Source organism: Taudactylus pleione, unplaced genomic scaffold (genome assembly GCF_031769625.1).
Source record: "Taudactylus pleione unplaced genomic scaffold, aTauple2 ptg000216l, whole genome shotgun sequence".
Taxonomy (NCBI): Eukaryota; Metazoa; Chordata; class Amphibia; order Anura; family Myobatrachidae; genus Taudactylus; species Taudactylus pleione.
In genome coordinates, this window is record NW_028284618.1 from 3,888,766 (window position 1) to 3,904,100 (window position 15,335).

At 48.0% G+C, this 15,335-nt stretch overlaps 1 pseudogene; it reads right to left on the bottom strand.

The window, feature by feature from the left end:
• Nucleotides 1-15,335, bottom strand: part of LOC148517456 (macrophage mannose receptor 1-like) — a 268,777-nt pseudogene that overhangs the window by 172,478 nt on the left and 80,964 nt on the right.

Below are 15,335 nucleotides of genomic sequence, written 5' to 3' on the forward strand. Positions count from 1 at the left end.
AGGAAGCTGGATGACTATGCTAAGCGACACAAGGGGGCGGCACAAACACGTGGCCCATCTAGGAGTGGCACTGCAGTGGCAGACAGGAAGCCAATCAGCGTTATGGTGCCCATTTGCATGTAGCACGAACCCGGGAGATCCGTGCTACATGCATCTGTGTGATTGGCACAGAGCAATGACAGGTCCGTGAGACCCGTCTGTGCTGCTGTGGTAAAAAAAAAAAAAAAAAACCTGTGTAAAAAAAGAAAAAAATGGCGTGCACCCCCCCAAAAAAGAGCAACCAGCCCCGGGCATTAGTAACCCAGTGCTGGGTGTGCTTAAATACAGGGGACAAACGACGTAGGGGTCCCCTGTACTTAAGCACAACCAGCACCGGGCTAGTCAGAACCAGCGCTGGTTGTCAAAATACGGGGGACAAACGACGTAGGGGTCCCCTGTATTCTGCGCAACCAGCTCTGGGCTCTGATCCGGTCCTGGTTCTGGAAATATAGGGGACAAAAAATGAGTAGGGTTCCCCTGTATGTTCCAGAACCAGCACTGGACTTTTTCTAGCGGGGGGCTGATGCCACAGCCAGGGGAGCCCTTTCACCGGGCCCCCCAGCCGCAGCATCAACCCTGACCGCTAGTCAGCCCAGGCCGGGGATCCCTGGAGAGCTGGGGACCCCCCCAATAAAGGGGTCACCCTCTCCAGGGCACCCCAGGCCCAGGCTGATAGCCCGGGGCTATCCCCGCCACCCCTGGTGGCGGTGGGTGGCGGGTTGATTGTGTGGTGTGGTGTAAATAAAGAATATCAAACATTGTCTTTACAAGTAGAACTGCAAGTCCCAGCTAGCCTGCCCCGCATGCTGGTACTTGGAGAACCACAAGTACCAGCATGCAGGGCATTAAGGGCCCACTAGTACCTGTAGTTCACCTGTAAAAAAAATGTTTAAAAAAACACAGGACACACACACCGTGACAGTATAAGTTTATTAAACATACATACACACACACACATGTACACATACTCACCTATGTAACCTGTAGCATCGGTCCACTTGTCCGGTAAAGTATCCCTAGGGGACCTGTGAAAAAAAACATACTCACCATCTCCTATGCGAGGTTCTGTCCTCTTCGTTCCAAAGTAGGCATCCCCGGACTTGGCAAAAAAAAAAAACGAAAACGCGATCCACGAACTTAGTACCGTTCTATAGAACGGTACTTCCCGAATGAGAGCTTAGCGGCGGGGTATCACCATGGAAACCCCGCTGCTAAGCGTTCATTGGCTGAGAGAGGTCATCTCCCGTCTCTCAGCCAATGAACGGCTCCCTCCATTGTAGTCAATGGTGGGAACCGCAGGGTAAACTTTAATAACCTTGCGGCTCCCAGCATTGACTACAATGGAGGGAGCCGTTCATTGGCTGAGAGACGGGAGATGGCCTCTCTCAGCCAATGAACGCTTAGCAGCGGGGTTTCCATGGTGATACCCCGCCGCTAAGCTCTCATTCGGGAAGTACCGTTCTATAGAACGGTACTAAGTTCGTGGATCGCGTTTTCGTTTTTTTTTTTTTGCCAAGTCCGGGGATGCCTACTTTGGAACGAAGAGGACAGAACCTCGCATAGGAGATGGTGAGTATGTTTTTTTTCACAGGTCCCCTATGGATACTTTACCGGACAAGTGGACCGATGCTACAGGGTTACATAGGTGAGTATGTGTACATGTGTGTGTGTGTGTGTGTGTGTGTATGTATGTTTAATAAACTTATACTGTCACGGTGTGTGTGTCCTGTGTTTTTTTTAAACATTTTTTTACAGGTGAACTACAGGTACTAGTGGGCCCTTAATGCCCTGCATGCTGGTACTTGTGGTTCTCCAAGTACCAGCATGCGGGGCAGGCTTGCTGGGACTTGCAGTTCTACTTGTAAAGACAATGTTTGATATTCTTTATTTACACCACACCACACAATCAACCCGCCACCCACCGCCACCAGGGGTGGCGGGGATAGCCCCGGGCTATCAGCCTGGGCCTGGGGTGCCCTGGAGAGGGTGACCCCTTTATTGGGGGGGTCCCCAGCTCTCCAGGGATCCCCGGCCTGGGCTGACTAGCGGTCAGGGCTGATGCTGCGGCTGGGGGGCCCGGTGAAAGGGCTCCCCTGGCTGTGGCATCAGCCCCCCGCTAGAAAAAGTCCAGTGCTGGTTCTGGAACATACAGGGGAACCCTACTCATTTTTTTCCCCTGTATTTCCAGAACCAGGACCGGATCAGAGCCCAGAGCTGGTTGCGCAGAATACGGGGGACCCCTACGTCGTTTGTCCCCCGTATTTTGGCAACCAGCTCTGGTTCTGACTAGCCCGGTGCTGGTTGTGTTTAAGTACAGGGGACCCCTATGTCGTTTGTCCCCTGTATTTAAGCACACCCAGCACTGGGTCACTAATGCCCGGGGCTGGTTGCTCTTTTTTTGGGGGGGGGGCACGCCATTTTTTTCTCTTTTTACACAGGTTTTTTTTTTTTTATTTACCACAGCAGCACAGACGGGTCTCACGGACCCGTTAGTGCTCTGTGTCAATGACACAGATGCAAGTAGCACGGATCTCCTGGTCCGTGCGTGCATCTGTGTCATTGAAATACACAGCAGCACAGACGGGTCTCACTGACCCATCTGTGCTCTGTGTCACTGTCAATCACACAGATGCATGTAGCACGGATCTCACGAGTCCGTGCTACATGCAAATGAGCACCATAATGCTGATTGGCTGAGAGCCGTGACAGACGGCTCTGTCAGCCAATCAGCACTTTGCCCATTAAAGGCAAAGGCATTTTTTTTTAAATGGCCGCTCGAGGCAAAACCTCGAGATCCGACAGCAGATCTCGAGGTTTTGCCTCGGGAGAGGGATCCGGGGCAGACAGGGAGATCCGAGCTTGGGCTCGGATCGCCCCGGATCCCCGAAGTTCGGGTGGGTTCGGTTCTCAGGGAACCGAACCCGCTCATCCCTAATATATATATATATATATAAAATATACTGTATATGTATGTGTGATCCTGCCTGTATGTGTGACCCTGCCTATATGTATATATGTATGTGTGACCCTGCCTGTATGTATGTATGTATGTATGTATGTGTGACCCTGACATGTATGTATGTTATATATATTGCATTTATATTATATAACACACTTTTTTGGGGGGAGGGTGGGGGGGTAGCACGTTCGTGCTCCGGGCACCCTGGCCACATGCTACACCTCTGTCTGCAAGGACAGAGGCGCCCACTGAGCGTCTCCAGGGGCTGTGCGTCCTTAGACACCACCATTGGTCGTACCATCATAACTTGCATCAGCCCTACGGCAGGTGCAGATTGTAGAGTATGGCCTCCAATGAGAGTGACACCCGTGACACTCCCATAACATGCCCAGAAGAAGGACCATCTCTGTGAGTCTGAATAGCTGCCGCCTACGAATGCCCAGCACATTTCCAATACATTTTCTGATACTGTTCATCTCAATCACAACTCCGGCTCCCTGCGTACACACAGTGTAATGCATGCACCCTACAAGTTTCTAGGGTTTTTCACACAAGCGCAGTAGCAAAAATCGATCAATTCCATGAATATTGGTGTCAGGCAGTTTATCACCTTTGAGGTCCCAACCTGTAACTTAAAGGAAAATATTACTGTTGTTATTTTAGCTTTCATTTTCTATAATCAGCAAAATATATGGGTACTTTTTTTTCTTTTCTTTTTGCACAGTATGCGGGCGCTTCGATTGCATCCAATGGTCGTACAGTGATATTGTGACGCCAGGAAAATGCAACCACAATTTTCTCTCACATCTCATAGAGGTGTGCAGGAAAATATGTCTGGGGCAATTCATATGCCACATTACAGTGTCCCCAATTCAGACCTAAGGATGAAACAGTAAGTGAGCACAATATTCTTAATATAATACATTTTTGATGATTATCTTGATAAGTAATTTTTGGCCTTTGGGGGCCCTGAAAAAAATGCTGACACTCTATGGCCCTGTGATTCAAGAAAGTTTGGGAACCACTGTTTTAACCTATCTGCTGCCAAAAGCAACCTGCAAAATGATAGGCGTCCTCATGTTCCCCATTCCTACATGAGGGAGCAGGATACCATCTATTACCAGCATCAGGTTTCCCTATGCACGTGGGCAGCAAATGAGGGACCTTCTTTAAATATATCACTGTCAACCCTGGTATTTGCCAAAAGAGTAGGTGTGCATTGGAGAATAAGAAGACTAGTTTGGAATGCCAAAAGTTTGTTAAAATGGGCTGCACAGCCTTAGACAGACTTTAAGCCAAGGCCAGGGTGTGCCTCATTGACACTATAGGCGGCGCAGCCATTTGTCCCATGAGTGCTGCCTCACTTCTTACTGTTATGAACCCTCTGGGTGCAGTTGCTCAATAAGTCTCAGGATATACAGTACGTAGCAAAATGCATGCAGTGATATTTATTCTTGGCAAAAAAACAGTAGCAGGGTAGTGCAGGTTGTTTAATGGTAATGACAGGATGCGCGAAGCAAGCCAATAAAACTTGGCAAATCACTACAGCTCATAGGAATATAAGACTAAAAACATCCATACTCAACAGCGGGAGGGTAACTTGATAAATGTCAGTAGTTAATTTGCTTAGCAGCACAGAACACAAGTTTTCATGGCAAAACAAAGTCCAGAAACTTTGAGTATAAACCAGCAATACAGTGACAGGTATCCAGAAATCTTGGCTGATACATTAGTACATATCAGAGGCAGGTTCTAGGCATTGCAGATCAGAATGAGATAGGTAGGATACCCGACAGCCACATCCCTACATGGGACTAAAGATAGGCGTCAAAATCCCGACGGCTATCATTAGCCCCACTACTACCAACAACGGGCTTATCGAACGAAGGTAAGCCTGGAGTCTTAGTGTGTAGACGTGGGGGGGGGGGGGCGGGGGTTAGCGTCAAGAACCCCTGGGAGGATTTAGGATTAGGCACCCCTCCGGGAGGGTTTGGGTTAGGCACCACTAAGGGGGGTAAGGGTTAAGCACCCCCCGGAGCGGGAGGGTTATGTTTAGGGTGCAGGGAGGGGGGGTTAGGTTTAGGCACTAACGGGAGTAGAATAGGGTTAGGCACTAGGGGGGGTTAGGGTTAGGCACCACTAAGGGAGGGTTAGGGTAGGGAAAGGGGGAGATAGGGTTAGGCACCACTATGGGGGGGTCAGGGTTAGGCACCCCCCTGGGAGGATTAGGTTTAGGGAGCGGGGAGGGGGGGTTAGGTTTAGGCACTAACGGGGGTAGATTAGGGGTAGGCACTAGGAGGGTAGGTTAGGGTTAGGCACCACTAAGGGAGGGTTAGGTGGGGGGGATGGGAGGGTTAGACTGCTTACCTGATGTTGTTAGGATTCCAACCCGTCGGGCTAAACAGATTCCGATCTGAACAGGCAAAAAAACATTAATGACCCAGCAATGACTGCTGGGCTCATACAGAATGAATAGCCAGCTGTCATGTGTAGTCCATGCTGGTAATTAAGTCATTAATCACCTGCGTTGGATACGGGATCCTGGCGGTCAGGATGCTGGCAGTCAGAATATCGAGAGTCAGAATCACGACAGGATTGGGTAAGTACCCGCAATATGTCTTAGAACAAGTTTGTTCACAGACATATCGCATCTGCTGTGTAGCACTTGATGCAGTAGCACAGGTGACTGAAAGCTTAACTGGGTGGCCAAATTAAAATGCCCCTCCAGTTGTGATGTCAGGAAACACATTGAGCTTAAATGTAATGTCTCTGGATTGTGACCTCTATACAACTTCTGCTGTATAGCCACAAAACAATATCTGTCCCTAATTATATCAAGAGTGTCTCATCTGCTATCCCTTTGACTGCAGGTTTTACCTGTGAAAAGGTAAACACAGAATAATACCAATCGGGCAGGGCCTGGGACTCCTCACAAGGTCACTTCTGCCTTTAAGAGAGTTTGCAAAAACAGCAATGGGGCATTCACTAACCAGTGATAGCTACAGCCAGACTGGCATTGAGATTGTGATCTCTGCCATATGACAGGAAAGGGACAAATGATCCCTGGAGTGAGTATTTCCTTTGTCAGTATCTACCTCTCAAGGTCTTCGGAAGCAGTGCATCCGCCAAAAGTGCTATAGTTGCTTGGGAGTACCTGTAGCCACTAGTTGTGAGCCACAAAAGGATCCAAGAGTGACAAGGGTACTTGCTCAAGGGTAGGTGCATTCACCCTCCAGGCAGTACAGAATAGTGGGCCATGTTCCATGAGGGATATCACAATGAGGTGACCCCCGGAATGAGGCTAGGATTGTGGTCTGCCTAGATGTGAGTTTAGTGTGGTTTGGTACACACAAAAAGCTTTTTAACAGGCTACTGTATGTTCCCAAACATAGAGGTTCCAGTGTCAGGACTCCAATAAGAGGCGTAAAAGAAGTACAACCTGAATACTAGCTGGGGAGGATCCGTGTACCCTACCAGCAGTATTGAGTGAGAAGACCTGGAGTGCACAGCAAATTTCATGGCACAGAAACCCTTGGTGTAAAGTGCATGGTAGTAAATCCCAGCCCCACTGTGAATGCGAGTGGGTAAAAGCTGCACCATAAAGATGGCCCAAAGAAGGGACAGAACTGTCATAGGCATTCAGGGGAGATTTTGGTCCTGGATGTAGACTTTCCGGTAAAGCTCCAGTATGTGGAACGTCACCTTCATCAATATATAATGAGTGCCCATATCCCTGGGAGCACTTCTTCAATGTTTGCATAGAGATAGAAGGAGCCGACAACTGGGAGCAGATGAAAGCCCTCATAGATGCCTTCTTCCAGTGCACATATGGTGCTTTCTGGCTAAAGAACTTGAAGGGAAGATGCTCATTAAATCGATCACCTAGCAGTTAGGCCAGCTGTCTCGAAAGACACCACATCCTGTCTTTGAAAATCTGACACTACCAAGTCAGTGTTCAAGGGGAAAGCCAGCTGAAACAGTGTTGAATCCCAATACTCATACCCAGCAATCCAGCTAGGCTACAGATGGGCCTGTTGCTTGCACAGAAGCGAAGGAGCTGCAAGAGTCCTGGTCATCAACCCCAGTAGATCCTTTGGTAGGGATGGACCGTGTAGACTAAGAAACTGAATGTGAACTGCGTAGTGTCTCTTATCATTAGACGGATCATAGGGAAATCATCAAGGACCTCAGCTATGATTAAGTAAACCTGGTCAAGGCTTTCAGCGTATACCGAATGTGAATTCTACAGCCGGGTCCCAAGATGAGTCTCTTGGAGCAGTTGGAATTCTTAGAGGACTGTTTTGAACTGGCTCAAGAGGCATTAGATTGGGGAACGCTCAATAGCCCAATCTGGCAGGACCAATGTCAAAGGGTGGATGCTGAAAGGCCCCTCCTGCAACACATTCTTTCTTTCCACTAAATGCAAAAGTATTCACCCCTTTGGCTTTTTACCTTTTTTGTTACATTACAACCTGTAATTTTTTTTTTTTTTTTAATAGGAATTTTATGTGATGGATCTGCACAAAATAATCTAAGTTGGTGAAGTGAAATGAGAAAAATATATATATATATATATATAAAAAAAAAAATCTTTATTAATAAAATTCTGAAAATTGGCTTGGGCATATGTAAACGCCCCCTTTGCTATGAAGCCCTTCAAAAGTTCTGGTGCAACCAATTACTTTCAGAAGTCACATAATTAGTGAAATGATTTGTGAAATCTAAGTGTCACATGATCTGTCAGTATAAATATAAACACATCTTTTCTGAAAGGCCCCAGAGGCTGCAACACCACTAAGGAAGAGGCATCACACCATGAAGACCAAGGAGCTCTCCAAACAAGTCAGGGACAAAATTGTTGAGAAGTACAATTCTGGGTTAATTTATAAAAAAATATCCAACTCTTTGATGATGCCCTGGACCACCATCAAATCCATCATCATCAAATGGAAAGAACATGGTACCACAACAAACCTGCCAAGAGAGGGCCGCGAGGGCCACCCACCAAAACTCACAGACCGGGCAAGGAGGGCATTAACCAGAGAGGCAGCACAGAGACCAAAGGTAACCCTGATGGAGCTGCAGAGTTCCACAGTAGAGACTGGTATATCTGTGCATGTGACCACAATAAGCCATACACTCCATAGAGCTGGGCTTTATGAAAGAGTGGGCAGAAAAAATCCATTACTTAGTGATAAAAATAAGAAGACACGATTTGAGTTTGCCAAAAGGCATGTGGGCGACTCCCCAAATGTATGGAGGAAGGTGCTCTGGTCAGATGAGACTAAAATGTAACTTTTCGGCCACCCAAGGAAAATGGTATGTCATGCGCAAACGCAACACATCCCATCACCCCAAGAAAACCATCCCCACAGTGAAACATGGTGGTGACAGCATCATGCTGTGGGGATGTTTTTCAGCAGCTGGGACTGGGAAACTGATTTGAGTCGAGGGAAAGATGGATGGTGCTAATTACAGGGATATTCTTGAGCAAAACCTGTTTCAGTCTGCCTGTGATTTGAGACTGGGGCGGAGGTTCACCTTCCAGCAGAACAATGACCCGAAGCAACAGTCGAGTGGTTTAAGGGGAAACATTTAAATGTGTTGGAATGGCCTAGTCAAAGCCCAGATCTCAATCCAATTGAGAATCTGTGGTCAGACTTGAAGATTGCTATTCACAAGTGGAAACCATCCAACATGAAGGAGCTGAGCAGTTTTGCCTTGAGGAATGGGCAAAAATCCCAGGGGCAAGATGTGACAAGCTCATAAAGACTTATCCAAAGCCTCTAGCAGCTGTAATTGCCGCAAAAGGTGGCTCGACAAAGTACTGACTTTAGGGGGGTGAATAGTTATGCACGCTGAAGTTTTCTGTTATGTTGTCCTAAATGTTGTTTGATTCACAATATAAAAAAACACAACTTCAGTTGTAGGCAAGTTCTGTGAATGAAATGATGCACATCTTCAAACAATCCATTTTAATTCCAGGTTGTGAGGCAACAAAACATGAAAAAAATGCAAAGGGGGTGAATACTTTTGCAAGGCATATGTAGAAGTTATCCTCAGGGAAAAGATGTCCCTTCCAGCTGCAATTGGTATACGGTCAGCTTCAGCAAGACACCTTGCTCCTCAGCCAGCCCAGCTGGGAAAGGGAAGCTTCTAAATGGATGCTGGGAAGGAGGCAGCTAAAGAGGCAAGTGTGGAACCATATATACTGCTAGCTATGCTGAGGGAGGCTGGCATCCAAGGACAATGAGTGTATGCCAGGAGGCACTGTCTGCATCAGCTTAATCCCTCAGCCAGAGAGTAAGTCATACCACAATTAAGAGTGGTTGATGCAGAGAAGAGGCCCAAGGAAGGCAAACCAATTGTTTCAGAAGAGGCGTTAATGCTACCCTTGCCAACAGAGCCACCTTTTCCAGACCAAGTTATAAGGATTTTCCTGACTGATCTACAAATCCACAGCATGAATGAGATGGTGGAGTTCACAGATGCCACAGCCAACCCATTGCCATTGAAATCCCAGAAGGATCTTCAGACGAGGATGGGTCAGCATCACTGGGCAACCTTGAGACCCAACATTTGCAAGCCTTTAAACAGCTTTTACTTGTACAAGGGGGGCAGAAGGAATCCACTATCTTGATGTTCCATAGGTGATTGAAGTTGAGTACACAGTAGAAATGGTTGCGTAGTTGGAGAGTGTAATCCTTCAGAATGGAGGATTTGTCCAGGAGACTCCAGCACAGCCCACAGTCTTCCCAGAGCACTGTGATGTTACTGCAGTTGTGCAGAATTTTGTTGGATGCATTGCATTTCCTGGGATTTACAAGTTTGCCAGTTTATGGTCCCTTTTCTGTGTTTTGTTTAGGGGTGGGAAGGAAGCTGTTCGGTAATCCTGTTTCCCCATATAGATTTACTGGGGGTTTTGAGTTCTCTGGAAACCAGCCAATGGAGAAAGAAATGACACTATTGGAGATTGCCCCAGTGTTGCCAAGGGACTTCACTAGACGAGCACAGCAATGGGGCATTCACTACCCAATGATAGCTAAAACCAGACTGGCTTTGAAATTTTGATCTCTGCCATGTGACAGCATAGCGACAATTTGTACCTGGAGTACAGGTCTGTATCTACCTCTCCAGGTCCTGGGGACTGCTGCCTTGCTGGTAGCCTCAAAGAGAGAGGGTCTGCATCCCAAGGGAAGCTTGGATACTGGTGAGGTGTTTTCATTATACCCTGTATATTGTCTGTACCAGACTGTAGTGCTATTTGTTGCGGGCTATTATTTTTTCGAGTATTTGAACCTTGGATAGGTACTGAGTAGGCCAGCTGTATGGCTCAGAGTGATACACTAAGGGCCTGATTCAGACCCAGTCGCAAGCGCTGAGCGCTCGCAACCGGGTCGATGGTAGCCCACAGTGCATGCGCACGATGGAGCCGGCTAGCGACGGGCACTGCATCGCTCCGGGTCTCGCCCCTAAGGGGGTAAGCTGCGAAGTTGAGTGACAGCTCGGCCCGTTTGGTGGGCGGGCCGGGGGGGCAGCCCCACTGACATCACCAGTTATGTCATTGGGAGAGCTTCCGGCTCGATTTGAGCCAGAAGCTCTCTGGGGCTTGCGGCCACGAGACCCTACCACAAGGGTCTCATCGCAAGCCCGATGGTCGCAATGGTCTTGACCATCGCGACCATCATCATGGCCGCTCGCTATAGCTGTGGGTGGTCACCCACAGCTATGCGAGCGGCCAGGAGGCTGCTCCATAAAAAAAAAGCCTGGCCCTGATTCAGAGCGAGCGCTCTGTCAGAGCGAGCGGCTCTGAATCAGGCCCTAAGCCCGGTATCATCACAGCAGGAGTAGGATGGATAAACTGCAGTTGCCATAGGGCTGGAGCAAGTTCTGATGGTACAACCAATGGAGGTGTATAAGGATGCACCAATCGACATTACAGAGCGCACGGATGCTAAAAGTTGGCGTCTCAGATTTTGCACATTCCACTGCATGGATGTACACAAGGGAAGGAGTTTATAGTGGTATTTGCAAAAAATCAAAGAGGGGTGGCCTCCAATACATGCTGCTGTGTGTTTGAATCAGGTCCATAGTATTTCAGATGCCACCAATACCTGGCGCCTTAGGTGACCTACCTTGTGGTAGGCAGGGTCAGATTAGCAATAGAGCAGATGGAGCTCAAGCTCCAAGCCCCCTCATAAAAATAGGCCCATCATCATGGCAGCAAGAGAAACAGCTGCCTAGCTGGCCACACAGTTGCCCATAAATCATCATCAGTATTAACATTTTATTTCTAGTTTTCTCACAAAATGCTGCAATTGTATTTATTTTTTTTAATTGCAGCATAAAGAGACATTAGGGCTGATAGTGTATGTAGTGTATATGCTGTAAGTGCCCACGTGACTCCGGCCACACCCACACGGCACTGGCCACACCTTCTCCACTTCTCAGTATAGGCCCTTAAACATTTTCAGCCCCAGGCCCATGTGGTCTACCAGCCCTATTTTACGGAACAATAGCAACTGTATGTTTTGTGTTTGGACACCACTTTTGAGTGGCCCCTAATCATGATAAAGCTAAATTGAAGAGAAATTGAAAAAGTGTAACTCAGTGAAATTGCTTGTTCTAAAGCACTAGCAGGCTGGAATTTTATGTGATATTTATGCTTTTGCACACTGCGCATTATCTGATTTTTCTGCCAGCTTGCAAATCTAGGTGCACTGCTAGTTGCTAAAGCTTTGTCAAAATATTCCCCATTAAGTTTTAAGATACAATCTGGTTTGTTTGTTATTACATTCCTAGAAGAAAAATTATATTATATCAGTCTACTATACATACTTTGTAACATGAACTTATATTGATGGATGTTTTCCATCCTTCCGGACATGTTGGTTCAGCTGTCGTCATCGGGGGGGGAGGCGGTGTCACTCCTTGTGCCAATTTCTTGCAGACATACTTAGCTTTTTCATCACAGATGACAACATCCCACAATCCGCCCTTGTTTCCAGTTTTCATAACAACACAGCCTTGTTTTCTTCCTTCAAAGTTGATATTGTAATGAATATGTTATGATGCAAATAGTAATGCAGATTGTAAATATGATGTTCTGTATCTGTTACTAGTGGCCAAAACAGTCATATCCAAAATTCACACAACCAATATACTACTGGAGCAATAACTTCCAGCCATGTTACTCTGATGATCTCCAACACAGGATAATCCGTCTCTGCAGGTGGAATCCTCTCCTGTCACTAGTCGACACTTTCCTTGGATTGCCAAGTAGGCAAACATTGACTAAATAGTGACCTTTGCCACTAGCTCCCTATCAGGCAAAGAATCAAACTCCTCACTCACCTACAAAGCCCTTAACCTCCTTTCTCCTCCCTACATCTCCAGCCTCACCTCGACTCATATACTCTCCTCCCCTCGTCACTCGGCCAATAACAGTTCGTCTCTAACTGGAAATGCCTCTCTACTCCATCTCATCATACAGTCCCAAATAAAATGTGTGTTTACCATTTCACATATGTGACTTCATGTAGAACAACTCCTCCACTTTTTGCAATATTTTAGAATCTGGTATATTTTCCCCATGCGCCATATTTCCAGAGATTTCTTTGGACATATGGTGCCAGTGGCCGCCCAGTCAGACCTTCATCAGGGCACAGGCCCCCCTTGAATCAGCGACCCACAGCAAACCGTGCACCCATTATAGATACTGTATGTCTCAGACAGAACTCCAAGCTCTCCATGATAACTCAGCTTTACTGAGTAGGGGATGCGTCATTATGTCCACATTTACAATATCGACATTGTCTGTGTGTCTTTGTATATGTGCTGCTAGTATTGCAGCTTCCTTGAGTCACTGAGGTGTCAGATTACCTGCTGGTATTAATTAGCCCACAGCTGGACCTCCCAGCACATACCTGTGTCAATCTGCCCTGTGTCTTGTCAGTGCAAATCTGCACTTGCATTTAGCACTCTCCTAGTGTATGCCTGACTTCTCTTTGTGTCTTGTCTCTGGTAATCAGCTCCAATCAATTTCCAGCATTTCCATATATTCCCTGAGTCCACTCTGCTCTTGTCTGTGGAATCTCCAGTATATGTCTGTGTTCTTTGCTCAGTGTCTTGTCTCTGGTAATCAGCTCCAATCATTTCCAGCATTTCCATATATTCCCTGAGTCCACTCTGCTCTTGCCTTTGCAATCCCCAGTATATGTCTGTGTTTTTCTGCATACTTAACTGTTTCCAGTCCATGCCTGTGTTATAGCATTCAGTTCCATTTCCAGAGTTCATTCATTCCATTCACCTCCAGTGCATATTGTATTCATTATAGTTTCCGGTCTTCTGCCATTCCCAGGTACCTGTCCAGAGGGCCGCGACCTGCTCACTTGGTGCAGCTGAAAACCAAATCCCAATTGGAGGGGTCACTGGAGAAAACCACCAAGTGAGTTAGACTCCGCGCCTCTGGGCAGGTCTAGCCAAACCTGGGTTTGGCTGCAACTAGGAGACCTAGTCTAGTCACTCCCCTAGTCACCCGAACCCCTCGGCTCACCGTCCTCCACAGAGGAATTCTTGCACTGGATCATGACAGCAGGGTTGAACTGGGTACACACTATAAAATATATTGGCCAATCTTGTTATCTGAGATGGATTGCAATGACCATCGTATAGTGTGTACCGTCAATTCATTGAAGTGTCTGGTTGTATCTTCCCATCTGATGTGTTGCACATCAGATGGGATGATGGAACAAGGCAATGTACGATGTGGTGCAGTAACATTACCCCTGTAATGATATTGTCACAATCGTGGGATTTAGAGGCTGTGTTCCCGGACTGGGCCTTGGACCTGTACTACTTGGTGCAGACGCTCGCTGGAGGAGACTTGGCTTAATAAAGTTCCTTTGCATGAGAGGGAGCAGTGAACTGATGGGGAGTTTGAGTAATGTAGAAGTAGCGTGGTAGCTTGGAAGCCACTTGGAAAGACTGGAAAGCCTTGAGTGGACGTTAGGAGCTGGGAAGCTACGTGGAGTGGCTGGATAGCCGTGGGTAGACGTTGGTAGCTGGGTGGCTACGTGGAATGGCTGGATAGCCGTGGGTAGACGTTGGTAGCTGAGTGGTTACGTGGAGCGGCTGGAGAGCCATGGGTAGACGTTGGTAGCTGAGTGGCTACGTGGAGCGGCTGGAGAGCCGTGGGTAGACGTTGGTAGCTGGGTGGCTATGTGGAGCGGCTGGGTAGCCGTGTGGAGACGTTGGTAGCTGGGTGGCTACGTGGAGTGGCTGGGTAGCTGTGTGGAGACGTTGGTAGCTGGGTGGCTACGTAGAGTGGCTGGGTAGCTGTGTGGAGACGTAGGTAGCTGGGTGGCTATGTGGAGCAGCTGGGTAGCCGTGTGGAGACGCTGGTAGCTGGGACGCTATGTGGAGCAGCTGGGTAGCCGTGTGGAGACGCTGGTAGCTGGGACGATATGTGGAGCGGCTGGGTAGCCGTGTGAAGACATTGGTAGCTGGGACGCTACGTGGAGCGGCTGGGTAGCCGTGTGGAGACGTTGGTAGCTGGGATGCTACGTGGAGTGGCTGGGTAGCCGTGAGGTGAATACTGATCTGGATAGCAGGAAACACCTTTGGAGCACAGTGGGAAGGTTCGCTTAGTAAAACTAAGAAACTAGTTGCACTGGCAACTTGTGTCAGTATTGGGGATCCTTTTATAGTAGACGCTGAGACCTGACAGGCTGAGAGAGAAGGAGAAGATTCCTCATTGGTGGTAGTGAAGTCACATGGGCAATCCAAGATGGCCGCGCCCATGGACCGGAAGACAGCACTTCTTGGAAGTAACCAGCAGGGACCAGCGATCAGCAGGAGCCGGCGTGGAAGCAGCACAGCAGCGGGACCCTCCAGAGGACAACAGAGGAGACTGCCCTGAGAGAGGAGTACGGCGCGGGAGCCGGAAGACAGCGTGGGTCAGCGCCCGCAAAGGTAAGCAGTGGGGTCTGGTTCTGGGGTCTCCAGAGCAGCGTGTGACAGATATAAAATGCCATTGTACGGCGGATTGTGCATTGTGTTAGTGGACACAATATGTTGATGCATCGTATCGGACTGTTGCAAGATCGATGTGTTGTTCAGATGTACTCAGCTTTAGGCTGTGGGAAGGGAGAGTAATGGTTTGGCTGCGGGAGGGCAGGGTTAGGCATTAGGAGAAGGATAAGTCTTATGCTGCAATAAAGGAGGTTAGGCACTAGGGGGGAGGGTTAGGTATTAGCAATACTCACTGCCAGAACCGCCACAGGAACAGCCTGAAGACACGGTCAGCTGATCTGGAAGACCCTGCTGGAGCCTTCGG